The following is an 8,624-nucleotide window of genomic DNA, read 5'->3' as shown; positions in this document are numbered from 1 at the left end:
CCCCTGGAGGAGGAAGTGGCAACTCACTCCAGTATTCTTGCCTGGAAAATCCCATGGACAGAGGAACCTGGCAGGCTGCAGTCCATAGGGTTGCAAAGAGCTGGACAACTGAGCCCCTGAGCACACACGCATGACCCACTGCCGAACAGATAATTCTCACAAATTGTGCCTATTGCCAAAATGGCCATCCTAAATTCAGATCAAGGCAATATCTACTAATTTCAAAGGAATTAAAACAAGAATCTAAGTTTTCAAATCACATTGCTTGGGTGGATCACATCTTAATTGACTGCTTAGGGACTAAATAAAATTTTAATTCCTTAATCCCTTTGATACCAATGATAATTGACATCCAAAAACACATCTTCCTTGTACCACTCATTATAATAATGTTTTAAAATATCAGAGATGTACTTTGCTGTCTCATTGTGTCACCTACTGATTTTATACTGTGCTTACATTCAGACCCATAGGGTTAGGCCAGGCTACTTGAAGAAGAGCGAGTTTGTTCTGGATCACCTCTGTGCCAACCAGCTTCTGTGCTTGTCTTCATCGGCTAAGCCAAGAGAAGAACAACAGTGTTTTGCATACAGCTTTTCAAGAAATGATTCACTGCTGGACCTACGATGAAGATTACAATTCTTTATTTTCATGTGAAAGAGCTGCTAATGAATGTTCTTGTTTTGTTTTCAGAAAAAAACATCCAAAAAATCTAGCAGTGACATGGAGAAAGGAAAGGAAAGGGAAAAAGAAGCTAGATAATATGCAGCCTGAAGGATGCTTCTGAGCCATGATCACCGTCCACAGTCACTTATTCATAGGGTGACCAGAAAGTTTGCCTTCCAAACTGGAATACATCTGAAAGTAGAGGTAAGTAGCCTTGTGATTAGGAATTGGCCTTTTTTCCCTCCAAGTCTGAAATGTACAATAGTAGTTACATTTCATGCACTGATTGGTTGCATGTTGATTGGTTGCATGTTGATTGGTTGATCCCAAGGAAATGCATGTTGATTGGTCGATCCCAAGATTGGAACCTAAGCAATTAAAACTTATGAAGCCTGTACTATGGGCCAACACAAAGAGGAATGCTCTCCTTATGTCACCTCATTTCATCCAGGGATGAAAAGCAGATTAGAAAGAGAAAACGTTCAGTTTGCTTAGTCACACATTCATATATATTTCAGTAGTACACTTTTATATCATTGTATAATTCCATTTTTACCAATTCCAAAAATACAGGAATGCTATTATTATTTTATACATGTAATTATACATATTATAATTAAATATTTTCTAATTAAATGTAGAAGCCAAATGATCTAGGAGATTATATTTATAATTACATACTGATTGCGAATGCAGCTATTACCATATATTACTAGTTATACTTAAAATATTATTTTACTGTGCTAGATGCAATCATTTCTGCTTCTGCTTGTTGTTTCCTCTTTCCCTTTTCTTCCTCTTCTTATTCTTTTTCTTCTCTTCCTCCTCCTTGCCTTCCTCCTTCTCCTTCATTGCTGTCTTTAACCACAACAAAATAAATATTCAAGTTCCATTTTTCCTGTTCCTTATGATAATCATTATGAATAAAAGAATATTCCCTTAGGTGTGGGAATTAGCTTTTATTCTTTTTTATTGTTAACCTAAAAGAACCCCCTCAAACTCCTTTCTTTGTCCAGTTATTTTTTTTCTTTCTATAATATTTCCTTTTTCCAACACCAAGTTACATGGAAACATCAATTCTATTTAGTGCCTAGGTAAATTTCAGCTTTGAATTTGAGGAGGCACTGAAGAACCCTGAAAGCTGGTACTTGTGTGATCTGAGATTCAGGAAACCTTTGCCATCTCTTTCTGTATCACCAATTTCTTTTTATTAAAGGATAATTGCTTTACAATGTTCTGTTAGTTCCTGCTGTACAGTATTTTGAATCAGTCATAAGTATATATATATCCCCTCCCTCTTGACCTTCCCTCCCAACCCCCTCCAGCCCATCCCTCTAGGTCATCACAGAGCATACAGCTGAACTCCCTGTGCTGTATAGCAGCTTCCCACTAGCTATCTATTGTATTTATGTCAATGCTACCCTCTCAATTCATTTTACCCTCTCCATTCATTCTATCCTCTCCATCCCCCACTGTGTCTACAAGTCTATTCTCTATGTCCGCATCTTGTATCACCAAATTTTTATGTGGTTGGGCTGTGGAGGTCATAAGGCCAGCATCCTGTGTTAGATTCCCAGGTAAGCCAGACAGAGTCATTAGCTTCTGTGCTTTTTTTTTTTTTTAAACTTTACATAATTGTATTAGTTTTGCCAAATATCAAAATGAATCCGCCACAGGTATACATGTGCTCCCCATTCTGAACCCTCCTCCCTCCTCCCTCCCCATACCATCCCTCTGGGTCGTCCCAGTGTACTAGCCCCAAGCATCCAGTATCATGCATCGAACCTGGACTGGCAGCTCGTTTCTTACATGATATTTTACATGTTTCAATGCCATTCTCCCAAATCTTCCCACCCTCTCCCTCTCCCACAGAGTCCATAAGACTGTTCTATACATCAGTGTCTCTTTTGCTGTCTCGTACACCGGGTTATTGTTACCATCTTTCTAAATTCCATATATATGCGTTAGTATACTGTATTGGTGTTTTTCCTTCTGGCTTACTTCACTCTGTATAATAGGCTCCAGCTTCTGTGCTTTTAATCCCAACCCACCTTCTCTCCAGCACACATAGATGGGAGAGGAAGCAAGGTTGAAAGCGGAATGGATCAGCCAACTGATGAAGGGAGGTAAAAGCACCCCAGAGGCTCTCTTCTCTGAAGCCTCACTGGAGTTGCTCAGGTTTGGCCTCTGAGGAAATCCACAAAAGTGGGCTACGTCTACCCTTTTCCCCTCCTTGATTGTGATGCTGGGGGAGGTGAGTCTTCACACTTTGGGTCTCTGGGTAGCACTAAATGGTAAGGGCATCATTCCAGGGTGCTGGGGCTTGGCAGGTGTGAGAAAGGGGAAGCTGGCCCTTGAGCCCTTTCCGGGGCTCTCCCCACATGGTATCTCTGGAGCCTCAGCAGCTCTGCTCTTGCCAGAGATGGAAGATAGCGCCCTCATCTTCTGCCCAGCCACTGAGCTGTCAGCGGCTTTCAAAACACACACACATGTACTCCTGCCAGAGTCCACACTTTCTTTTTGTGTGTTTTTGTTTGTTTGTTTCAGGCACAAAGTAATCTGTAAGTACATGTAAGAGGGGAAAAAATGAATAAACATTCAGCAGCCAGGATCTGCAGCACTGCCTGCCACAGAGCATCTTAGGTAACTGTATCCTTTGCCATGCTTTGGATGCTAAGAGCAGAAAGTTTTACCGACAGCTTAAATTAGTCTGAGGTGATGAAAAGAATAATAAGCCTGCATATCCAGAAGGCCATGTGTGTGGTGCCTCACAATTGCAATACAGATGCCCCAGCCCAGGCATTCCAGTCAAGAGGGAGGGCACAGGTCATGCCAGCATGTCCTTGTCTCCCACCTGGACTTTTTGGGGGAAAGCAGCTCTAAGAAACAGCTCTCACTTATTTCCTGGTCTCATTGGTGAGAACTCAGACACATGGCCATGCTGGCTGCAAGGTGGGCCAGGAAAACAAATATTTGTTTCCTGTTTGTTTTCCTCAGTTTCTCCGGTGGAACCATAAAGAGCTTTTTATTTATGTGGCTTATATCTCTCAGTATTTACCATGTGCTGTGTGCTTAATCACTTCAATCATGTCTAATTCTTTGTGACCCCACAGACTGTAGCCTGCCAGGCTCCTCTGTCCACTGGATTCTCCAGGCAAGAATACTAGAGTGGGTTGCCATTTCCTACTCCAGGGCATCTTCCCGACCCAGGGATTGAACCTGTGTCTCTTGAATCTCCTGTATTGGCAAACAGGTTCTTTACCACTAGCACCACCCAGGAAGCCCAGTGTAAGCCCAAGAATACTGGGTAGCCTATCCCTTCTCCAGTGAATCTTCCTGACCTAGGAATCAAACCGGGGTCTCCTGCATTGCAGGTGGATTCTCTACCAGCTGAGCTACCAGGGAAGCCCAATATTTACCATAGCAGATACTAAAACTGAGGATTATTTTTAGTTAAAAAATTTTTACTTGGGAACAATTTTGTATTTTCAGAAAAGTTGTAAAGAGTAAGTAAGGAATTCCAATATGCCCAGATTCCCCTGTTGTTAACATCGTAATACAATTTCATGGAACATTTGTCAAAGCTAAGAAAATGACATTGGCATATTACTATCAAGTAAATATCTATATTTAATTTTATTTAAAAAAACTACCAAACCATTTTCCAAAGTAACTGTACCGTTACACATTCCAATCAGCAATAATGAAAGTTCCTGCATTATTTGAGTAGAACATGATGAAAACCAGTTATGTTGAAACATCAGTATTTTAACTACTTAGAAATTACAAAAAAAATAAGTAAAAGGAAGTGTCTTAAAATTGCTAAGCCATTGATTACAAATGACAAAGCAGAGATTCTGTGGTATGTACTTACACTGGAATATTATACAGCCTTAAAAAGGAATGAAATTCTGATGCAACATAGATGAATCTTGGAAATATTAAGTGATGGGAGCCAGCCACAAGAGGAAAAATACTGTATGATTCCACTTGTATGAGGTACCTGGTGTAGTCAAATTCATAGAAACAAAGAATAGTGATTACCAGGGTCTGGGAGAAAGGGCTAATGAGGCATTAATGTTTAATGGGTACAGTTTAGTTTGGGATGATGAAAAAGTTCTGAATATGGACAGTGGTGATGGTTGTACAATAATATGAATGCACTTAATGCCACTAAACTGCACATTTAAAACAGTTAAAATGTTAAATTGTGATGTATATTTGATCACAATAATAATTTTAAGAAGAAAAAAACAGAAATTTTAAGAATATTTATTACTTCATTTTAAAATAACAATAACAAACCCATAATATTGGTTTCACACAAAGAATATATTTTTATGAAACATAACTATATTTTCAAAAAATATAGTGAATGCAGTAGCATTTTTTGCACATCTTTATTATGTCTCTTTTTGTTTAGGTTGTAAAATTGACTTTTGTCATTTTAAAGATTTTTTTGATGTGGATGATTATCAGAGTCTTTATTGAATTTGTTATAATAATGTTCCTGCCTTGTGTTTTGATCTTCTGGCCATGAGGCATGTGGGGATCAAACCTGTACCATTTGCATTGGAAGACAAAGTCTCAACCACTGGACTGCCAGGGAGGTCCCTATACAGTATGTTCATAAAAGATAGCTAGATTCTCCTATCAGGTCCAGCAATCTGTTTCATTATCACATGTCATATAACACTGGGAGAATTTGACTATAAACTTGTGAGAGGGTGGGAGTAGCAAAACCAAGTCTGTCATTGTGTTGGAAAAATAGTTCCAATCTCACAGATACCCTGAAAGGGTCTCAGGACCGCTTTGAGAACCAGAGTGGCGTAGACGTGGTCATTAGTTTGGAATCCATCAAGGGGTGTCTGCCAAGGTCTCATGTTCCAATTTGGGGCTTTATCTTTTATTTGCATAAGTAAATGGCCAATATAAGTGTTAGCCTCAGAAGGAAAAGTCGTCCCCACAATTATGTAAAATTCTTTGTGCCTTACCAAACAGAAAACGACCAGCAGCTTTGAAAATGCAGGCTCATTTTTGTTTCCCTAGTATGCATTTGGATTTCAAAAGTCATAAGATCTTTCCCATCACAGCTCAGATAAATAATGCCTGTGTTTTACCCTCTTTCCAGGCATCTCTGCAAGAAGGACGCTTCCCTCGAAAGCTTGGGAATGGGGTATGGAGCAGGAAAACGCATCTGAGTCAGGGCAGTGGAAGGATGTATCTGCCTCCACCATCAGACTTTTGCTTCAGGGCTTATGGAAGATGTGATTGATGACATCCAAATTTACACTTGAGATCTTCTGCTGAAGATCTTCTGCTCCAAGGATCAAACCTAACTAGTCAGCCAACTGTTGTCAACGTTTGATTATATGCACTTGGTTCTCCCTATGCTCTGTGTGAAAAAGTTCACGTGGCAGTATTGGCAGAGGGAGGCTTGTGTCATCTTCCCTAAGTGCTTCAGAGGTTAACTCTGAAATGTCAGGAGCACTGTGGGCAAATTGCAGAAGCCAGAGAGGGCCTCCGTCAGCATCCAAGATCTGTGCCAGCGGTTTTCTGAAGAGGCACTGGGGTTTGCAGGTGGAACACGGAATCACCTGGGAGCTTCCTCAGACTACACTTGCCAGTTCCTTCCCCCAAACCCTGAGAGATGGATCTCGCCTCGCCGCCAGCCCGTTTAAAATCACTGATCTGGGTTGTTAGGAAAGAGCTTCATTAAACTTAAATTTAGCATGTGAGGCTGTGGATAGCCCCATCTCTGTTTCGGAGAAACAACTGTTTACTATTCTAACACTCTGGAAACCTGGCAAGCCGCTATGGGAGGGCTGGCAACCCTGAGCTCCCGAGGCTTCTGTGCAGCTGCTCTGTAAGGGACCCCTGCCCCAAGGGCTCCCACCTGCCCAGCTTGGTGTTCAAATTAGGAGGGGGTACACGACGAAGAACTTTGCAGGACCCAGAAGGGCAGCCGGAACCTATTTTTGATGATCCTGAGGATTATTAAGAAAGGAAATTCCACAAAGTCCTTGTAACTCTCAGAAAGGATTTTGTTCCACTGCTTGCTTTCTTTGTCTTCCAATTCTATTTCTGGATTTCCCTCTTTACGTTTCTAGGTCTGGAACTGAATAGCAATGAAGTAAAAGTGATCATCCTAAAGAGATATTCCTGGGTGAGAAAATGGGTTACTGAGAATCCCTGCCCCCACCTATGTGATAGTGGTCTTGGTGGACTTGTGGGAGGATCTGAAGGACAATTGGAGCCCTGGGAATTTGGAGGGGGATTTTTATTCTATTGTCGCTTACTCTAGGGGAAAGGCGATGTGGGTTACAGCTACCTAGGTTGTGGGGCTGAATTAATTGCTGCAAACTGAAAAATTGCCTGGCTCACACTTTCTTTCTGTATTTATTTATTTTATTGAAGTATAGTTGATTTACAATGCTGTATCACTTAGCAAAATGATTCAGATATACATATTACATATATATATGAAACTTATAACCATATACTTTGATTGTATTTTATTATAAGGTATTGAATATAGTTCCCTGTGTTATACAGTAGGACCTTGTTGTTTATCTGTTTTATATATAGTAGTGTGTATCTACTAATCCCAAACTCCTAATTGTCCCTACCCTCCTTCCCCTTTGCTAACCGTAAGTTTGTGCCCTGTGTCTCACACTTTCCTCTAGAAACATCTGTTGCAGGAAAAGCCTTCTGGTTAGATCCTCATCTTCTACATCACAATCACGGTACGTGACCCTGGGTGTTGGGAGTAGGGACACTGGACTGTAGAGGCGAAACAGCCCCAGGATCCACAAGTGACGTGATAGACAAGCCGCGTGATCCCGGCAGCTAAAATGAGACTCCAGACGCCGGAGGGAATGGAAAGTGATGACGCCGGACACCCGAACAGCACCGTAACCTCAGGGGATGTTCACAGCCAGGACTCTGTAAGCTGAATGGACTGCAACTAAATGCGTAAGACAGCCTTGTGGACAGAGAATGTAATGACGTTGCCTTTTATTTCCTGTTTGAAGTGTCCTGTCGAGCGAGCCTACTCATTACAGAGAAGATAAAGTAAAGCTTTAATTCATCACTATTTGATGTTGGAAATGCACCCTGGAAGAGGATAGAGTTTACACACTTGAAGGCTATATTTAGCCAAACTTGTCCAAAGCCATCTTTTCTGCAGTTATCTTTATTTTTGCCCAGCAGGCAGTGAATACATAATTAGTCCTTACGATGGACTATTCTCCCCAGAATTCTGGAAGCCAGGGCAAGATTTCAGAACCTTCTTTTTAAAAGATGTTAGTTACTGTTATAACAAAAATAACAGCAGTGAACTAACAGTGAAATATGATATATACGTGTGTGTGTGTATATATATATATATATATATATATATATATATATACTCCTTGTATAATTTAGTGAATGATACCTTTTATTTTTGAGATTTTTGCTCTTTTCTCATCTTTTTAAAGCCATTTTAAAGATGGAAATGTGGTTAATTTACAGTGTTATGTTAGTTTTAGGTACACAGCAAAGTGTATCATGCCTGCTCAGTCGCTTCCGTCATGTCCAACTCTTTGCAATCCCATGGACTGTAGCCCACCAAACTCCTCTGTCTATGGGATTCTCCAGGTAAGAATACTGCAATGGGTTGCCATGCCCTCCTCCAGGGGATCTTCCCGACCCAAGGATCAAACCTGTGTCTTCCGACTCTCTTGCATTGGCAGGAGGATTCTTTACCACTGGGCCACCTGGGAAGCCCTGACAGTTCTTATACTTTGATTTTGAAATATACATATGTGTTATAGTTACCTAAATACTGTTCTTTTATAGGCTTTCAATAATTAAACTGACTCCATTTAAATTTAAACAGTTACTTCTAATAGCAATAGAATGAAGTCTTAGTGGAGAAGGCAAGTTTTGCAACCTGAAATCTTTATTTATATATA

The 8,624-nt window shown here is 40.6% G+C and overlaps 1 long non-coding RNA gene across 1 annotated transcript; it reads left to right on the top strand.

The window, feature by feature from the left end:
• Positions 1 to 616: 616 nt before the first annotated feature.
• LOC101908221 (uncharacterized) lies at positions 617 to 7,752 on the top strand. The gene is made up of 3 exons (XR_009493239.1): positions 617 to 870; positions 2,729 to 3,309; positions 5,798 to 7,752. It is a non-coding gene; the product is annotated as an uncharacterized lncRNA (long non-coding RNA).
• Positions 7,753 to 8,624: the final 872 nt, after the last annotated feature.

The sequence above is a fragment of the Bos taurus genome, chromosome 28 (assembly GCF_002263795.3).
Source record: "Bos taurus isolate L1 Dominette 01449 registration number 42190680 breed Hereford chromosome 28, ARS-UCD2.0, whole genome shotgun sequence".
NCBI lineage: Eukaryota > Metazoa > Chordata > Mammalia > Artiodactyla > Bovidae > Bos > Bos taurus.
This window is presented reverse-complemented; position numbering and strand designations above follow the sequence as displayed.